The sequence below is a fragment of the Urocampus carinirostris genome, chromosome 1 (assembly GCF_059441175.1).
Source record: "Urocampus carinirostris isolate Australia breed hairy pipefish chromosome 1, RoL_Ucar_1.0, whole genome shotgun sequence".
NCBI classification, from domain to species: Eukaryota; Metazoa; Chordata; class Actinopteri; order Syngnathiformes; family Syngnathidae; genus Urocampus; species Urocampus carinirostris.
The window spans coordinates 59,845,455-59,864,995 of record NC_142349.1 but is presented as its reverse complement, the minus strand read 5'-3'; the positions used below and the strand labels follow the sequence as shown (position 1 = coordinate 59,864,995).

The window sequence follows — 19,541 nt, the reverse complement described above, 5'->3', positions numbered from 1 at the left end:
GTTGGGTCATCTGCTCTCAGAGCCTGTGCTGCTGGTCAGGTGATCCCACGCCACCAGCTCTTTTTCCAATCCGAGTTCTATTTACTCGTCCCTCTGATTCACCCCAAAGGCTGCACGGGGTCTCTGTTCCGTCTGCCAGTCCCGCTGAGTGGCCTCTGTAGTCGAGAGACGCCATCCATCATGGCCACTGCTGTGCGTGCATGCACTGGTGTTATTGTGTGTGCACATCCAATTTTTTTCACTTGGCGATGTTTGGTTGTTGAAACAAGACTGATTGATCTAGTTCTTGTGTCTGCGGTTAGCACGCTAACAAGATCACATCATTGTTTTGCTCGCATCATTTTAGACCACTCCAGCCAGACATATGAAATACACCTTGACCTCCCATCCATGACGTTTGAACTCCCTATGACCTTGTTTCCAAAGACAAACCATAGAAACCTGTCCTCGCTCCCAAGCTGTTATAAATGAACTTGTCTTTGACATATCATCCGTGACATATGAACTCCTGACCTGTCATTTATGACATCAACCTTTCTACGTGCAAACTCAAGCAACTCGCAGCCTTGGCGAATTAACTCCTCTTAGAGCGTTCAACCATGAGGTAAGAAGCCGTCAAAGACCTCTCATCCGTAGCATTAAAAGTCCTTAGTTTTGCATTCATGACGAGTGAACTTCTCTTGAATCGATGAACCATGACGTGTGAACTCCCCCCATCCTTTATGATGTACTGATTCAGCATGATATACATCACAGTGATTTAGGATTCTGTGCTCAATCTTTAATCATGGGGTGTTTGGGCACCGACTCAATCACTAAATTTAAAACTTTTGACTTATTAATTTGAAAAACAGATTTTTGGCCTATTCATAAAAAACGTGTCCTCCATTCTTTATTGACCTTTCATCCATGATGTATAAACGTCACAGAGATCTCGTAATTGTAACATCTTTAACTTTTCAAATAATATGTATAAACTCCTGGACTGCTAATGTATGTATGTAATGTATGTTTGTAATGTAATGTAATGTCTTGACTTGACTATAAAGATAAATAAAGTGAAGTTTAACTTACTTTTGGAAAATGGGCTTCAAGAGTTAGGCGACTTCCTCCTCCATGGTGAAAAGTGGACGAAAAAAAAGAGGCTATACAACCATTTCTTCCATCGCTTCTTCCTTGATGTATAAAGTCAACCTGGACTATCAACAATGACCTGTGTTGGGAATAAGCCATTATGAATAACGCTGTTACGCAACGGCACTGTTTTCTCAGTAATGGGGTAATCAATCTAATTATTTTATTACAGAAAAATAAGTTGAAGCAACATGCTTGTTTTCTCTGCATTCCAAAAGTGAGCTCCATTGCTTGAGTGTTGTGTGTTTATAAAATGTCCTCGCACACGGCTAGCCAAAAGCATGGACTTACACTATATATGGATAGCTATAACTGTAGCTTTCACTATACATACATATATATATATATCGTCCCGGAGAGAACAATTACACGTTAAGCTTTTTAAATGAGTAAGCCGGATTTGTGCGAATCATGCGTCTCTGTACTACAAGTTCAAAGTTATGAGCAGCAAAAAATGTATTCTGGAATTGAGGAAGTGCGAGTGTGCACAAGCAATGAAATTACTCAAATGCATATACGTGCATGATCTTAATCAGATTTTTGTGCATGTTTATATGGCTTTACAGAACCGGACTACTGGCAATATTTTGATTCCAATCTGATTGTTGACTGCATGTATGCATACCCACTGTCATACGAATTTGCTTCCTCCTACACAATATAGAATCCTTGACTCTCATCCAGAATGTATTTTCTCATCTTGGACAACTTATCGATGTTGTATGACCTTCTCTATGAACTCTGCTCCACCATGACTCGTTAACAATTCATTCAAGATGACTGAACTCCTCCTGTGGTCTGCTACAACTTTATAAAGTTATCTCAACCCTTCAGTCATGACCTATGAACTTCTACATGACCACTCATGCATGTCGTATGAACTTCTCCCAAGACCTCTAAGCCGTGCCATATTAAGCGCATCGCATCTTAGCTATGATGTATGCAATCCTCCTTAACTTCACCCACATGACGGATTAAATCCTCCTGGGTTGTTCAGCTCTGACGTATAAAATTCAAATTGACCTCTTAAACATGATGGATGAACTACTTGCCAACTTCTTCTCCATGACGTATGGACTCTTATAAGTGTTCTCCTGTTCTCTTGCTCTTTTCTACATGTGTGAGTCTCTCTTTAAAGTCTCTCAGTCACATCGTATGGACTCTTGTTAGACCTTTCTGTCATGTTGTATGACCTCACCCTAGGTCCCAACACGCAGTTGTCTTACCAACGCACATACAAAAAAAAAATACGAGTCAAGTTCAGTACACCCTCCTAACTGCTTACCCACGCAACTTACATGTGTCATAGTCAAGCACATACATTTTAGACATGTTCATGCTGTACATTGCATTCTGTCATGTCCACCCATCCCACCCACAGCATGTGTCCTCCCTCGCAGTGCTGTGTGATGGATGAGCAGCCCCATGGCCTCTCTGCTGCGGGGAGAGGCCGCTGAAGAGTGCATGAGGCAGCGCAAAGGCCATTCGTGCTGCCCCCGTCATTGCCATGTGATGGCTTTCCCACCATGCACGAGATCCATTGCACGAAAAAGAGAGGAAGGTAAAAAAATCCAAGGAAGGGATCTGTAAAATTCTAAAGTGTGCATCCGTAGGTTCACCCATTCCCCTCTCCATTCGTCCATTCAACCTACCTTCTTGACTCCATCCTCTTCATTCTTAAATTCTTGTCACACTTTAGTTTTCGTACTATTTTGTTTAACAATGTAGAACTCTGGAGATGAATGTTTTTTTTTTTTTTTTCGAAGGCACTGATTAGATTGCACCTATTAATCTATATCCATTAGTCCTCCACGAGTTCATTATCTCCATCGTTCAACTACATTAACATACCTTTCTTGTTCCATCCATCTGACCATACTCCATTCATACCTTACTCCATCTAGTGCTTCAACTTCTCAATCTATCTATTGGTCTAACCATCCCTTCTTCCCTCCCCCTTGTTTAGCAGCCCATTACTTCGACTGATGGAACTTCTTTGTATGAACTCCTACCTAATCCATCAACTCTGGGTTATTGACTCCTCCTTGGCACAAATATTGACTTACCAGACATTTCATCCATATCATAAGAAACTCAGAGCTCATTTATTTATTATATTGTATCAATGTCGGTACCTCTAATCCATTGTGGATGATCTACTCTATCTCTCATTCACAGTATTCACAGAAACTTCTCCCAAACACCCCACTTCTCAATCATGACTTAGAGATTCCTCAACAATAGGTACATTTACATGCAGGCAATAATGGAATTGGAAATGGAATATTGCCAGTGATGTAATTCCTTGATTTACGTGGGAGCAGTGTTCCAAAAAGGACCCATGATTGGGATAATCTGTGAAGTAGAAACAACACGTATTGGTGGGATGTGATTTCTGCCCAGTGCTCTGAATGTCTAAGTCACGTCAAGTCAAGTCATTTTTATTTGTATAGCCCTTAATCAGAAAGAGTCTCAAAGGGCTTCACAGGTTATTACACATACTATTTTTTCAGACTATTATTATTATTATTATTATTAAGTGAATAAATTCATAGAAGCATGGGTAAACGGTGGGAGTAATAGACAGCCAATCACAATGCAGAACACAATGCTTAATGAAAATACATTAAGTAATGAAACCGCCAAAAGTAAACCGTTATTTGGCAAGGGGTTACTGTAGTCCGGTTATGTAAAGAGATTTAAAGGCACACAATAATCCACTTAAAGTCTAAATGTGAGTTTTCTTATTGCGCTAGTTGGGCTAGTCCTTTCATTTTCTGATTACTCGTGCAAGTACACACATTTTCGTAGTCCGATTGGTTATGCACATGCGCAGCTTCCCTCATCCAGGATATTTTTATCTTTCAGAGCAATGTGGGACTCTTAGTACAGAAGTTGGATTCCCGGCTCCTCCGTTTTATATGTCGAAATATCCTTGGTCAAGACACTGAATCCTTAATGTCCTTGATAAGCAGGTAGTTGCCTTGCATGGCTGATGCTGCTATTGGTGTGTGAGTGTGTGTGAATGGCTAACCACATTGTAAAGCACATAGGTGGGTCTTCAGTGACTTGAAAAGCGCTACATTAATGAAGAGCATTTACATGTAGACGATAATCGCGAACTCCGTTTTTCTCAATGAAAAGCCTCACGTGTATTTCTTTGGGACATTTCAATTTTATATTCTGTCCTCATGGCAAAAATACCACAGATATAAACATATATTTATAGTGGATGCCACAGTTGTATCCATCCATCAATCTTGTAAATCTATGCTTTTGGCTAGCAACGTATGAGACGGAGCAATAAAGCTCACTTTTGGAGCATGAAGGAAACAAGCTTTGTACTTGTTGAATTTGGTGAATGACAAGAATGAAATAATACTTTCTTTATTGTTAGAAGTTATAAGCAGAAACAATGTCTACATATAATGTTGCTCTCACTTTGGTCAATACCAATCCGATTATGCTCAAACACGTGTTCCGGGGTCATTCATTTGTCTCTGGGAATGCAAAGGATTCATTTGGATTGCTCCAAAAATCCCATATTTCGTTTTCAATCGAATTATTGCCTGCATGTGAACGTATTCACTCTCTCAGTTATGACATCCTCATTGTGTTATCATGTATAATGAATGAACATGACCTTTATTTTATAGTATTCTATAATAAAATGTCTGTTTCTTCAAATTACAGAGCAAGACTCACTAACTATGGGAGTCTCCTGCATTCCTGGGAGGACAGCCACTATTGCGACGCAATTCCAGGTTCACATTCCAAAACCACAGCGGCGGTCGGTCTCATTAAAATGTAAAAATGTATTTGCAGACTGTTCTCAACCCAAAAGAAAAACACCTACATCAAATGAATAAATTGCTTGGTGTGTTGTGGGTCTGGACGTCTCGCGTTTGAGCCCACTTTGCGATTCAGACAGAGGAAACAGGAAAATAGTCAGAGTGGAGCGGCGCATTCTTGGGCACCAAATTTATTCGACCACACAGAGAGTTTGACGTAGACGATTTATGAGTGATCCGCTCGCAAAAGTCAAATAGTTTATTTAAATAACGGATTATAACAATCAAAATCAACTGAACATCTAAATAATGATAGTAGAAAAGGTAGGTTGGAAATTATAGGTGTGATGCATAGCCTCCGATACATGTTTGTGTGGTTTCTCTATCTTAGTGATTTTCATTTCCTTTTCCCAAAGTCATTATGAATAGTTAATTTTGAAATGAAATGTGAGTTGACAAAAATGTGGAATGCAGCCATTCATCATTGTTTGTGTGTGTGTGTTTGTGTGCAGAGAAGCTGGTGGGAGAGGAGGAAGTTGTACCAATAAGATGCCGCATGGAGTGACTAACAATGGTCAGCTTGTATCCTGTAGCTGTCAAAGCCCTAAAGACCCAACAAACATTTTGAGTCTTTGTTCCAGGTTTTGTCTCCATTTTTGGGCCCATTTGCCTTCACACAAAGACTTTACTTGTGAAATTCACATGTGTTCTACAATAGTTCCAACAGGACCTCATGGGTATATCTTGATGAAAGAAAATTGGTTATTTTAAGAGAAAAGTTCAGGCCTGAAGATTCCAGCTGGACCCGACCCAGGCCGATAACGAAGGAGGAGGATTCACCCGATATATTCCGTCCCCCTGCCAGCGAAAGAAAAGCCCGGCCTATACCCGAACAAAATAATATGTTAGACTCGCCCCAGGGCTTAAGATCTTATCTTAAGTTATAGTGTAATCAAAAAATGCAAAAACCTTTGACCAAGTCTGCAATGAAAATCGAAACCAACTATCAGTGGCGATTCTATACTAAATTACTCCCTGCGTGAGGCCACCCTCTAAGCACCCACCCAATTATTACTTCTGTATGTTTTTTCCTTGTTGGAAACACTATTAAAAAAAATGTTTCCAAAGGACATTGTGTGTTCATTAGTGCTTCCTAGTGATAAAAGCACTTAATTCGTTAAAAAAAAAAAAACCTTATCGATTTGTAAAATAAGCAGAATTTCATGTAGTATCATTGTGTATTTTTTAAAATACACATAGGTCAAAAATATTTACATTTTACATAAGATGAGCCTCATCTACAGGGTGCTGACATAATTGTCCACCATCTTACTGCTTCGGGTACCTCCAAAAACCATCAACCTTGTGAAAGACTGGGCAAAAAAATAAAAAGAAAAATTGTGTAGTTTGGTTGATTTGAGTATCAGCACTTTGTATTTTCCCTTGTGCTATTTAGCACTTATTTTCAGTTGCGCTACACAATATACCAAATGTTACAAATTGTTCCTTTAAAGTTTTGTTTTTGTCTAACGCTTAGCTTTCCGTTTCATGTAAAAATAAAAAAAACAATCATAGAGGGATCTTTAAACTTGCAAAACAGGGCCACAGAATCACTAAGCTAACAACATGGCTGGGCTAGCTTCACACCTTGAGCTTCGCTGTTGGCAAATTAAATGTTTAGCAAGAACAAGAACCTGTTTATGGAACATAATCTCATTTTGTTCTGTTGGCAAGCAACCCCCCACAGTGAGATCCTGAGTTAAGCTAGCAACATTGTTGTGTCAGCTTCTCTAGAAAATAATGTCAATTATCAATTGAATGAATGAATTAGGTAAAGTTCATGAAGGTGAGTTAAATGAAAACAATTTGTTTTCCTCTCCATCAAATAAAGAACCTACTAATGCAGATGGAGAACATTTGACTTTTAAAGAGGGGGCATTGAAAGTTCCTGTCACGTGATCTACATCCAGGCAACATCACTAATGGAGGGTGTAAGTTTACCTCATTATAATTGACATACGAAATATGGCGATCAAAGTTCGAGTTTGAATGTTGTCAAATGTTCTGGGCTAAGTTACGACAACGAAAGTTCACTGATGTAAAACAAGACTCATATATGTTAGAAAAAAGTGTGTGGTTTAAGGGTTGAAGTTCAAATATAGCTCCCTCTGGGACTTGTTTCAGTTGGTGAATGGCACAACATCGTTGGCCAGGATTTTCTAGCGGAGGCAGAGTTCTCCTACACTTTTTCATGAGAAAATTCAAGCAGTTTTTAAAAACTTTCAAAGCCAATTTTCCTATTTCTGCAGTGCCATTAAAGGAAAAATATCCGGCACGGGTCATGTATTTTGCAGAGTCACAAATATAACCCCGATTTACGAATGCTATTTTTAATCTTGGGTGTGCATTCATTAAGACATATGCTTTTTAGATCTTGAGTAAATTGTGAATAAATTTGTTTTTAAGACAAATCGCTCCCCTAACAGTAATATATAGCCTACATTTTCAGTTGCAGGAAGTTCTTCTCATTACAATTTACCACAGGGTGAATTTTAGCATTACAGTAATTGTATAATTTTAATCCTGTGCAGTCCTTTGAGACATTTTTGTGATTAAGGGCTATATAAATAAATGTGACTTGACTTGACCACAGGGAAACACTACCGGAATATATTCCATAGCCCCTAATAAAAGTCTGGACATGATACAGAATCCTTGCACTAATACATATTTCACAGTGCTCGGTTAAGATGTAGCATGCACCTGTCCTGTTGGGTACGACCCATAGGGGGTGATGATGCTTCATAGGAGAATGAGATACAAACTAATGCCAGGTCCAGATAATCAGGAAGGTAGAAGAAATACGATGTTTTTGTGAGATCATTCATATTTCCAACTAGATGCGGCTTGTATGTGACCTCCTGTGTGAACGCCATAATTGTCCCGCATGCGCAGAAGAGGACACGAGACATCACACACAATGTGCTCTGTGTTTGCAGAAGTACTCATGGATGTTAACGGAGGAGCATATCCAGCAACTTAAAAGTTTTTCTGCAACCTGAGGCAGCAATTGTACAAGATAAGGAAGAAAGAAATTCATCTTGACTGTTCACAAAGCAGACACATTCCAAAAGATCGGATATGTATCGGACTTCGGACCACATATTAAAGTGCCCTGGGTCTGGTGTGAAAAAACACAAATACATGCCGTTTAATGGACTTTAACAGAATGTGTACAGGTTTTTTTTAGCCCCATTTCTGGTTTTACTCATACTATGTGGATATTAGTGTACCTCCAGAGCAGTTACAGTTGATCTAATGGGGGTTTGGTTGCAATTGTTGACCTTGATATGGATTGATCCAGTTCCCATTAACTTCAATGTGAAAAGCTTTTCCATTTACAACCATTTCACGATACAACATCACTACTGGAACCAATCATATTCGTTAGTGGAGGTACCACTGTTCTAGGAAAAACGTCGAGTCACAAAATACAAATCTTTCACATTTGAACATCCAACAAAATAGTGTAAACTCGTTTTAAAAGCAGACCCCGTCTGTTGGACCCATTTTATATGGCCGGCTGTTTACATTCAGGGATGCGCGTGATGTAATGTGAAAATCTATCGATTGGTCAGTTCATACCTGTCAAACTCCACGGCTCCATGCCCGTACAAAATACAAAATAATCGTACACCATATTTTTTTTTCTTGGAATGATGCATGATGGGAAATCGCCAGGTGGCAGACGCATGCGCACATTAGCATCAAACCGCTCGCTTCGTTTGCAACGAGAAAATCGATACTGAGATAGAGGCTTCCGCAGCGAACTCCTTTGACTTGATTGATTTGCCGTTTCGTGATAGTCGGTGTATACCGGATGGTACCCACCATTGACAAATTTGTGGTTTTCCGTACAGATTTCTTTGTACGTCGTACTCGTCTTAAAATGCACAAAAAATGTACATTGTACAGCAAAACCGTACAGGTTGACAGGGGTGGTCAGTTAAATACTCGTTGACCGTACAGGCACCCCAACACAATCCAACTTGATTCTTCTCAAGAAACCTCTACTCTGACAGGCAGAACCCATCAGAACCCAGCAGAAGAGCCATTAACAAATACCGCTGATTGCCCCAAAGCAGGAAAACCACTTTTTCGAAAGTCTGCAGAAAATTAGTGCACATTCACACACACCTGGAACCTCGCCCATGACTTCCTCTGGCAGTCTCTCTTTAACCCCACACGGCCAACGACTGCAACTCAAGTAGCCGCAGAGCACCTCGTATACAACGCCCTATTTTACTTTCTGCTAGCTACACTACTCATTACATCATTCCACAACGGCATAGGATACAATGTCTCGGCAATGAGCTTTTTCGAGAGAAGCCTTCTTCAATAGGCGGGTACGTTGCTTTGCTTTTCGACGCCTCGTTGACAGACGGACCCCAAGCGGAACGTCTTTTAACCGTACACCCCCTCCGCCCCCCACCCCCCAAATTGGGGCCGTCGCTATTTTCTTACATTTACGAGGGCTTGCTGTCACAGAGTTCAACGCCGGGACCACCCAGGGCAAAAAATAGATGTCATCAATTGGAGGGGGGCTACTACTCCTGCAGGAGGTGCGTTATTGCAGCAGAGGGCGCTTGAATCTCTGGGAAAACACCAATGTCTGGGCGAAAGGCGCTCCCCTGCCAGTTTTCTGTCAAAAACAACATATCTCATGACTTTAATTTCTGTCGAGAGGAAACCCAAGCAAGATGGTAAGAAAACCTCCTGTTGAGCACAGCGTATAGAAAGTGTAACAGTAGAATCAGCAGGAAGAAGACGTTCTGAGTCCATTTCTGACAGAAGAAGAGGTCCAGTGTGTTTACTAGCATATATGAAATTTCACTTCTCACTGCTTTTTTCAACAAACGAGACAACTTGTTGCTGGACTGAAGCAATACTTGGACGGCTAAACCAGGTCACAAATTCAAACGGGATGCACACAACGCTGATTCTTTCGTATTCAAATCAAGACTTTTTAGATTGGGATTAAAAAACATGTTATCATCCAAATACAGATCCCCAAAAAGAGCAAAAAAGAAGCTGAGGAATTGACCTAAATTGACCTAAGGTGTGTTCATTAACCACTCACACAGTTGGACATCTAACGAGAAACCCCGAAAAGAAACAACTAGCGAATTAGCAAATTTAAGGAACATATTTGATAATTTCAACAAGCCAGAAAAGCTGCACATCAACTGCATGGACTGAAACTAAGCAAAACATATTGGAGAAGCATTAAGTGCTTTAAACCTGTAAATCAGTGACATGCAAACAGGGGAGGCAGTCATGGTGGAAATAGATAATTAAAAATGTATTCAATTATGATATTTGTTCAGTGTTACAGTTCTTTCTCATTTAACTTCACAATTTGGAAATTGACTTTTTTGAAATGGCTTAGCTTTCAACATAATATTGTGAATACTATTAATACAATTCATATGTAATGTATTAATGTTCCAAGATAGCATTACTCTGCTGAGCATCTGCAGATGCAGAGTGAGGCATGTAATTCTTTTGCCTTATGGTAGAGGGCAAGATTTCAAATGATGGGTTTGGATCTGGCACACAACTCAGCCCAAAATAGGGATAGTATTAGCAAGCTAACAGCAAGTAGTGCCATAATGGACGATTACTTTTGATGCCTCTACTCAAATAGAGCAGTGAATTTACTTAATTTAGTTAAGACAATAAATCATTTTTTATGCTATTGTTCCTACGTTGCTTTCTTGCTCAGCCAATCAAATGATGAACAAGAAGTAGGTTGATTTATTTGTAAATCTGACTGTGCCTCACCAGACACGATCCTCACCGCAAGTCACCTAAATCAAAATACCATATAGCATTCGCTAAAGTAATTGCGCAATAAGTCCTTATTACCAAATTGACTTGTGATTGGTGGAGGGTATTAAATGAATATATTTGGTTTCCGATGACATTACGGTGTCTTGCTTTACTACTTAAAAAATAGCGAGGACGAGGAGCTCCTTTCTCCCTCATGCCATGAGTCTCTTTAACTCCACCGGGGGGAGTAAAAGCCTACAATGAATCCTAACCTGACATTTGCATAATATGCTTTATTTTTATTACAGTGTCTATTTTTTAGAACATTATTTAAATGTTTTTTATTCTACATTTTATATTTGGTATTTTTGTATTCTACATCTCTTATTTTATTGTATTTTTTAACTTGAGGGTACTGCTGGAAATGAATTTCCCAGTGGCAGTATTGTAGCCTACGAGGCGCATTTATTGCTAGTTGAAAACTATCTATCTATGTATCTATCTATGTATCTATCTATGTATCTATCTATGTATCTCTCTACCTACCTACCTACCTACCTACCTACCTACCTACCTACCTACCTACCTACCTACCTACCTACCTACCTACCTACCTACCTACCTACCTACCTACCTACCTACCTACCTACCTACCTATCTATCTATCTATCTATCTTGAACTCTGAGCAAACTTTGCTAGGTTTTCGAGAGGGCAACAGTTTATTAACGACGAGGGCTTGGATACATTACCAGATGAGTGACTTGTCGACCGTTGGGCCAACTGAGACCTCGGTGGTCTGGATAGTGTCTTTGAGGTGGCAGTAAACAGGACACTAAGGAATAAAAGGATAGAGGAAGGATAAACGGGTGAATTTGCAAAGTCAGCAGCAGCCTGTAAGGGCTGCCCTTGGCTAGAGAAAAGCCAATAAAGCTCCAACACACTTAGTTTTTGGGCAAGTAGGTGGAGGAAGTCAAACAAGTCATGATTATTATTATTATTGTTTAAATCCCTACCAGAAGTTGCTTGAAGAATCTCTTTTCAGTTCAACTCAAACATTTGGGACTGTCCTTCATGACAAAATCCATATCATGTGTACATTCATTGTTGAGCTGATGTTGTTCTTTTACATATTCTAAAATGTTCCCATTTTATGTAAATACTTTATGCTATTATTTCAGCAACTGGTTTGTGCATTTTGTTCTGCACAATACCCTCCGAACAAAAAAGTACTACGCAACTCCAGTGGATACCTAAATAAACATTTAACGTGAAAATATATTTTGGCAAACATATTTCCGAGATAACTTTCCCAGGAGAAAATCTAAAAACAAAAAATACAAAATAACTGACAGGTTTGTTTCATTTTAAATATTGGAAACCTGCTAGGATATTGCATAGAATTTTAGTTCTTTATTTTTAACTATTATTGCGCACTGTTGTTTGTTGTTTTGACTATTATGTACTTTTATATCATTGTCAGTATCGGCCAATCATGTTGTTTTTTGATTACCACACCTTAGTGCTGATCTGGCTGCTTTGCTAACCTAAGAGATTTAATATTAAGAACAGTTTAGAATTATTATCTGAGTTTCGGACTCTCCCATGATTATCTTGTAAGTTTTAATATCCATTGATGTCCTCTCTCCTTATATTGAGTGTCTAATAGACTTTAAAGTTAACAATAACTATTCTGTACATTAGAAAATTTTAGGAAGTACTACTCAGAAAACCCTTTTTAGTTATAAGCTATATAAAACAGTTTGTTTTTTTAAAATGTATTTTTCACAATGTATTCGTATATAACGCACACCTGGTATAAAGCGCACCCCCAATTTTGATTATAATTTTGTTTCATTTTCCAAACTTTGCTGTTGAATTCAATGTAAATTGATACAGGATCGCGGCGGAATCTTGATCAATGGAACACCAGCGATATACATATCATATGAAAAGGCATCAGATTCATTCTCATCATCTCGCTATTTTTACTCATGGTACCAGACACGAATGACACGTGTAAAAATAGTGTGATAATAAGATAAAGTACATTCAAGTGAATTAATTAGGTTAAGTTCATGAAGGTGAGTTAAATAAAAACAATTTGTTGTCCTCACTATCAAATAATGAACCTACTAATACACATTTGATCGGTATTACTGTTAGTTCAGTGGTGAGGACTCAACGTTTTTATGGCCGCGATCCAGGTTTGATCCCTCTTGTAACCAATGTGTTGCGATTGTGCTTGGGGATATTTACTTTGTTTTGTGAAAATAATATGCTGTCCCCTTGACTTAATTAGTGGTAGATGCTATTTTTATTTTTTTTTTGTGCTCTGCCCGAATAAACTTATTCATTCATTTATTTATTCATTCATTTATTCATTCATCCAAGGTAAATCCTCATGGCTAACGCACACCCAAACTTTTTGTTTGGATGTGCTTTATACCCGCTATACGCCTGAGTTCCTTTATGTGTGTAAAAAATAAAAAAAACAAGTGTGTTATACATGAAAAAATACAGTACTTTTAAATAAGGAGGTAAATTGGCCCGAAATATTACTAGTTTTCCTTTCCCTTTTCTGTTTAGTTTTGTAGTTGATTGAAATACTGTACATACTGTATGCACCACACCATATATCTGACTACAACTCACATAACCTCAATATAATCAATTCTACTGTTAGAAATTTCAAGAGACCAGTTTTGGCTCCAGTACACCCTTGAGTATGATGAAAACCGTAAAAAAAATCTATGGATTAAAAAAAAAAGTAGTGGTATCTTGTGCACACCGCCTGTTTCCAATAAGCTGCGGGCGGTGGCGGCGGGTGATGACAGGCTGAGAAGTGATTTACCTGAGTGGGCTTTTTTATTGCACATCTTTGTTGCTACTCGAGGTAGCCACCGCTAACTACCATAGATGGCCTCCGACTGCGCTGGGTCTCTCGCCATCAAGACGGATGAGGTGAGAGTTGCACCGGGGGCCGCCATGGGAAGTGATTTACTTCAATTGTGGAAAAAGATGAAAGCTAGCCGTGATGTAGTGCAGAGGTTAAAACTGTAAAATGGGAAATATATGACATGGCATGTGGCATGATACAGAAAGTCCCTCCATCTATTTTCTTGTCCTCGTCAGGCTGAGCTGCAGCCTATCCCAGCTGCTTTAGGCGAAAAAAGGCGGGGCACTGCTAGCTAGGAGAAATTACAAACAACCATTCACACTCACCTAATTGAGAGCGCTGCTTTTGATCACGCCTCAAAAATACTTTCCAAGGACCACTATCATGACTACTAAAAATAGTTTTATTCCTGAAAAGATTTTTACTGCATTTTCTGGACCGTAAGGCGCACCTAAAAACCCCAAATTGGACAGGAATCTGAAAGTGCGGCTTATTACCTGGTGCGCCTTATATATTGCAACATACTGATAGATGTAACTGGTGATGTATATAGTATTCATTTGTGTGAATTACTACACAATTTCTTATGGTATACTGTACAATCGCATTTGCGCAAAACAACGCTGGCCCAGGGCAGCACGGCGACGCAGTGGTTAGCGCTTGTGCGGCACAGTTCATGTCATGGGAACCTGTCGTGGGTTCAAATCCAACTCCAGACTTCCTGTGCGGAGTTTGTATGTTCTCCCCGTGCTTGCGTGGGTTTCCTCCGGGCACTCCGGTTTCCTCCCACGTTCCAAAAACATGCATTTCAGGTGAATTGGCCGGTCCAAATTGTCCATAGGTGTGAATGAGTGGATGAGTTGTCTGTCCCTGTGTGCCCTGCGATTGGCTGGCAACCAGTTCAGGGTGTCCCCTGCCCACTGCCCGGATATGGTTGGGATGGGCTCCAGCCCCCACGCGACCCTAATGAGGATAAGCGGTATGGCTAATGAGATGAGAATGAGATGAGAACGCTGGCCCAAATTGCGAAACATTGGATGCAACGAGTATTGAAACCGGGTTGCGGCAGTGGGAGCGCTGACATTTAACCATTAGACCTCCAGTGACATGGATGAGATACGAAAAGCATTCAATTTTTCTCCTTATTATCACAATATAGTCACGAGAACGGAGAAAATGAAAAGACGTCCTGAAAGATATGAATAAACACAAAGTTTTAGTTATCATCCGACACATGAAAGTGTTGTTTCTATTGCTGTGCTTTTTTTCATTTTTTCATTCTGTTTTTAATACTGGACAAATGTAAAAAAGATCTAATAGGATGCCGTTTACTAATTTTAACTATTATTGCAGATTGTTGTTGTGTACTATTGCATCATTGTCGCTATCAGCCAATCATGTTGCTGTTCTTAGAACTGATATGTTATTATCTAACATTTGTCAAAAACAGTGCGATAATGAAATAAAATCGAGTGCTTTTTCATAAATCATTTGTATCATTCGTAGTCTAGTGATTCGATTTTGGTGCTATCACCGCCGCTTCCCGAGTTCTATTCCCGTTGCATAATAAGTTTTGCAATTTTCGTCAGTGATATTTTTCGACTGATCTATCATTGCACTAATATATAAACGTACAACGGTTACACACGGATAAAAACAGTTGTTCTTACCGATGTCAGGACCAGAACGGAAACAGGACCCAATTGTGTTACGTTTCTCACAAGTTTTATTAAAGGAAAGAGCAAGGGCTGCTCCGACAATCCGGCGTTCGCTAGGCGGGGGAAGCAAGTCGCTCTCGTACTCGAATTGTGATCCGAATACGGAAGTGGATTTTCCGTAACGAGCGATGCAATGTCAAGGACGGAAAAAAGGCCAATAGGAGAGAAAAACTTGGTCAGGGTCAGAAACAGGTAGTAAGCCGGGACGGGAGAGCAGACGTGGTCAGGATCAAAAACGGGTCATACGCCGGGATGGGAGAGCAGACGTGGTCAGGATCAAAACGGGTCGTAGCCGGAGACAGACGGCAGCAAAAACGGGACCGGGGGGAGTTAGGATCGAAAAAGGCTTGCCTAGTATACACTGAGGTTTGCAGACGGACTGACAACAGGGGGCAGACAGGACTGGATATAAATACTTATCGGGAGCCAATCAGAACCCGCGGCAGTTGGCGCCAAAGGAACGAGAACAGCTGAGTCACATCAGTAATCATGACAACCGAAGTTTTATTAACATGCGCCTTATATTCCAGTGTGCCTTATCCATGAAAAGATATATGACAAAAGACCATTTTTTGGGGGGTGCACCTTACAATGCAGTGCACCTTATATTGCTGAAAATATGGTAAAATTGCTCGTATAACACAATATTTTAACTCGCACACCCCAAAAAAATTCAGCTTCTAATGACCCACAAAAAACAAAGGCCCCTCCCCATGATATCTAGATGATAAGAGACTCAAAACCCTTCTCCCACATGTAGAAGAAGACATTTTGCATTTCCAATAACAGACAAGGAATTAGGATGGACTTTTATGTGATTCATTTTATGCGCGAGGTTAAAAAGGGGCAGAGCGTGTGCAGATAAAGAAAATTTGATCGTATTTCAACGAGACATATGCTTTCCCTTTCCTGGATCACCGAAGCATGTAATAAAAGACACACTGAACAAGAACACACACATCTTTCTTCCATTTGTAACCTCAAGCAAAACTGGCTGGATTATAACCACGTTTAAAATAAAATAGAATAAAACAATTTATGATGAATGATTAGATGAGGTTTAAAAAGGGACATAATATGGAACATTGACATTCTGATGGTTGTTTATGTTTAGAATAAAATAAATAACGTTCGTTCTTTAACAATCGTATTGAATTTAACTACTCACGGCTTATTCGCTGAGGCAAGGTGAGAATTCAGAGCCACTTTCGGGTACAATATTTTACATACTCTACACCCAAAAATCTCAAATGGGCCTGAAATTTGAAAGTGCGCCTTATGACCCTACAGTAGATAATAATGGAAATATGTATGAAATACTACACAAAGTTTTACGGTATACTACCGTATTCGTGCAGTGATTGGCCGATTGAAAAACATTGCTGACCATAATCACAAAGCATTGTATGCAACGTGAATCAAACACGGGTCTCGGTGGGGAGGCCGCTGACACTTAATCACTGGCCCACCAGCAATACAGCTAACATATGAAAAGGGGTTTCGATTATATTTTATTCTCACACTATTTTCGGTGCCAGAGACGAAAGTCGCAGAATAGAGAAAACAAAATTTCTCAAACACAAAGTCCGATTTCTTATTAGATACGCCAAAGAATTGTTTCCCTCGTCGTGCTTTTCTTTGCATTGATCTATACACTTCAGGACGACTTTCTGTTTTCTCCATTCTCTAACTTTGATTTCTGGCACTGAGAGTAAAAATAGTGTGATAATGAAATAACATCTAATGCCTTTTCATACATCATCTGCATAACTATTGGTCCAGTGATTACGTTAGGCGTTCTATCCGCCGTGACCCGGGTTTGATTCCCGTTACATACAAAAACAAAGAAAATAAAAGATGGAAAAAGTAGCAAAAACACACACAATTTTTTTGGGACCATGGCCAACCCAAATGCAAAACAAGTTAAGCACCTCGGCACCCAAGTTGGTCATGCTTTTGTCCCTCCAGATGAAACGGGACACAAGAAAGTGGCCATGTCACACGGGTCAGGGTGACACAACACACTCTTCTGTTCAACAGCAGGGCCTGACAGCTTTCACTGGTTTACCCCTGCCGCATCATACGGGTGCCCTGCCTATTCCTTAGAACGTGTCCAAACATCCCACTATGCTTTTACAAAACCTCTCCACTCGTTCACTCAATCACGGCCTTCCCCTTGGTCTCCTTCCATTTACTTCTGCTCTGTTGAACCTCTTCGCCATTCGCTCCTCCTCCATCCTCTCCATGTGTACAAACCACCCGAGCACTCTCTTATTCACACGCTTGCTCAGTTCCACTACTAGTCCAGTTCTGTCTCTCACAATTTCATTTCTCAATCTATCGAATCTTGCCACTCCTAACATACTACCAAACACTTCATCTCAGAAACATTTAATTTCCTTCTCAAATCTGCGTTCAGGCTCCAAGTCTCTGCACCATACAACACAGTCGGCACAATTACACTCTTATATAGTCCCTTCTTAACATCCATACTCATACTTTTGTTGCTCATCACTCTCCTCAGAGCACCCAAAACCTTGCTTCCTTGATTCACTCTGTGCAATACCTCACACTCCATTCCACCAACTGCATCCACATCACAACCCAAGTACCCAAAGCTTTCATCTTCTTCCAGCTCCTGTCCATGCAACCTTCAGAATAATATCACTCAAGTATAAGTAAAAATGAGACATCCAAATACTTACTTGAGTAAAAGTAAACGCATGCTGTGCAGATACTCCACAAAAAAAATAAAAAAAATAAAAATAAATAAATAGATAAGTAAATAAATAAAAGTAAAAAAACCACCTAATGATTAAAATTAAATGCCCGAATCTGCCACAAAATTCTGGGTTCAGGTCCGGGCCCAATATCTTACCTCTAATTGCAATAATTAATTGTCATGATTCCTGATTTGGATCACCTGTGCCCGCTCGTTTGGCGCCAGCCGCTGCGGGCTACCTGATTGGTTCCCAGTCCTTTCACTCTCCTGTTGTCAGTCCATCAGCAAACTTCTGTTTCTACAAGGCCAGCACTTTGATTCTGATTCCCGTCGGTCCCACTTTTTGCGCCCGTTTTCCACCCGTCCGTTCCTGATTTCCCCATTTGTCTCCGGCTACGACCTGTTTTTTGACCTCGACCACGTTTTGCTCTCCCGTCCCGGCTTACAACTCCTTTTTGAACCCGACCATGTTTTGCTCTTTTGTCCCGGCTATCGACCTGTTTTTTCCGTCTTCGACACCACGATCTCTCACTCCGGAAGATCAACTTCCGCATTCAGAACACGCTCCGATCTCGTGAGAGGCTTGCTTCCCGCGTCCAGCGAGCACCGGATCGCTGGTGCTGCCTTTCCTCTCTATCTCAATAAATTTTTGAGAAACATTACGCAATTGGCTCTACCCTTTGTGCTGGTCCTGACAATTGATAAGAGGAGTAATTGGCTCAGGTTGACATGTCAACGCCTACATTGACCAGCTAGCAGAGATGGGAAGCTGTGTCGTGGCCGTCCTAGACTTTCTAGACTAGTTTACAGGCTGGGGGCTTTGTTGCTGCCGTGCACTTTATGGACACATTTTCAACATGTTATCTAGTGTTTACTATGTTTGTGTACTGTAATGCTAAATCTATTTCATCCTGGAAGAGGGATTACCACTTGTGAGGCCCCTCCTCAAGGTTTCTTTTTTACTCACGCTGAGGTTTTGAGTTTTTCCTTGCCCGCATGTTGGTTTAAGATCAGCTAATTGTGTAATTGTAATTCTCTGCAGTCCTTTGAGACATTTTTGTGATTAAGGGCTGTATAAATAAATTTGACTTGACTTGACAGGTATGGGTTACTATATTTAAAAAACAAACATTGTTTATATTATCTCTGAGGTATCTAGATTGAAAAATCTTATTTTACTGTAATTATCCCATTTCACCATATTTTTAGATTATTTTTCCCTTATTTCACAATACCTTTTATCAATCCTTGTAGTTCAACACCAAAAAGAGTCCATGTTTTACGATTCTTTTATTTTTTCTTCAGGGTGAAATGCTACGAGTGGAACAAGATTTTAATTTAATCAATTTCTTTTGTCTGTTTACTTCATACAGTTGTTTTATTATTTGAGTCTTTTTTATGAGTTTTCCTGGAAGTTTAATTCAGATGAAGATGTCCATTTTTAGAA

The 19,541-nt window shown here is 39.9% G+C and overlaps 1 long non-coding RNA gene across 1 annotated transcript; it reads left to right on the top strand.

Annotated features, from left to right (window-relative positions):
- The first annotated feature begins 554 nt into the window (after positions 1-554).
- Positions 555-5,904, top strand: LOC148376437 (uncharacterized). The gene is made up of 3 exons (XR_015847087.1): positions 555-604; positions 4,828-4,898; positions 5,438-5,904. It is a non-coding gene; the product is annotated as an uncharacterized LOC148376437 (long non-coding RNA).
- The last annotated feature ends 13,637 nt before the right edge of the window (positions 5,905-19,541 follow it).